The sequence below is a fragment of the Capsella rubella genome, unplaced genomic scaffold, assembly GCF_000375325.1.
Source record: "Capsella rubella cultivar Monte Gargano unplaced genomic scaffold, Caprub1_0 scaffold_15, whole genome shotgun sequence".
NCBI lineage: Eukaryota > Viridiplantae > Streptophyta > Magnoliopsida > Brassicales > Brassicaceae > Capsella > Capsella rubella.
The window spans coordinates 90,399-92,028 of NW_006238909.1; the positions used below are offsets into that span (position 1 = coordinate 90,399).

The 1,630-nt window shown below is 34.8% G+C and overlaps 1 protein-coding gene across 1 annotated transcript in view; it reads right to left on the bottom strand.

The window, feature by feature from the left end:
* LOC17874499 (probable disease resistance protein RPP1) overlaps positions 1 to 1,630 on the bottom strand; it is a 36,044-nt gene that overhangs the window by 4,353 nt on the left and 30,061 nt on the right. The window lies entirely within an intron of this gene.

A 1,630-nucleotide genomic window follows, 5' to 3' on the forward strand; every position in this document is an offset into this window, starting at 1 on the left:
AATTCCCTTTCTTCTAAACGATTCCAAGATGTGAGTAAGAATGGTTCTTCGGACATCTGCCCCGTGGAAGCTCGGGAAGACGTTGTGTTTCCAGTTTCTCTACCTTTTGTCGAATTATTGCCATAGCGCGGACCCATGGAGGAAGAAAGTGACTCCCAACATCGTTTTGTCGTTTTAAAAAGCATGGTTGTTTAGGCTAAACGGAATCAGCACACAAACAGTTAACCCCGTCTTCGAGATTTTAACATAGATTAAACGTCGTGCTTAAATCAGCAAAGTCAACGAAACTTAGCTATTTTACAGAAAAGTCAACATAAATTTAGTGATTAAAATGATTTCTCGATAGATTGGGATTAAATCATCCCAAATTTGAAAGTTCCGTATTTTTTTGACATTTTTCCCTATTATCTATGGAGGATATTTATTAATAGTGATAGAAAATGTTGCTTGACTTTGGAACTCTTTTTGGGAGATTTTGGAATATTTTCAGGTTAAAATTTGTTCAAAGGTTTTTAAGAACGAAGGATAGTCACAAAGGAACAGAGTCTAGTCTATACAATATATGTAAGTCGAACATAACCAAAATTCATCAATGCAAATTCCAAAACCTAACTTTATTATAATTTAATATAAGAATTTATACATCGAAATTATTTGAACCAAATTACAAAATTCTTCAAGCTCGTCCCCTGTTTTTCTCTCTTTTTTTTTTTAAATTAGGATACATAATAAAATTACAGATTTTAACTTTTTATTTTTGGAATAAAAGAGTATCAACACTTTGTAGTTTGTATATGCTGTATGAGTTTGTAGTACAACACCCACCGCTCGTCCATTAGCTTTTTCCAACGGTAGGACTGCGAAATCTGTCTTTTGCAAACTCACAATAACTCATAGTAAAATATTGTATAATGTCTCTCATTTGAAAGCACTGTTTTCTTAAACATCAAAACTGTTACTCAGCAGCCAAGTAAGGCTAGTTGATTCTGCAGATTAATATTATCATTAAGGAATACAGAGTAAGTAAAGTATAAATCAATTTCATCAAATGTACTTCGTTTCTTCCCTGTTTTGATTAGCATTCATATTTATTTTTTCAAAATGTATAGTTTGTTTATGTTTTGGACTACGATATGTGAACTTTCATCATTTGGTTGTTTCAGTTCTTATGTTGCTTTGTAATTCGAGCCAAGTAAGGCTAGTTGAATCTGCAGATTAATATTATCATTAAGCAATACAGAGTAAGTGAAGGATAAAATAAAACAGAGCAAGCAAACACAAAACCAGAGGTTCTGACTATCATGTCGATGCTTTCAGTACCTTCAGTGTTCTTCAGACCTAAAGAAAGAGCAGAAGAGAGAAATTTTTTGTGCCAGAATCATATCATTTAACGCTACCAGCAGTGGAAAGAGCATGACTATAGAGGAGACTGGTGCAATGACCATTACCTAGCAGTACATGCAGTGTGCCACATTGGCTAGCTGAGTTAGGGCCTATGTTCTTCTCGGTCAAAGACTCAGATACATCGATGTTGGAGCATAAGAAGAAGCAGAAGGAAGAGAAAACAGCGATCGAGGAATAGATGGAGAAACTGAGAAGAGATCAGGCGGAGTCGGAGTTGAGAAGCAAA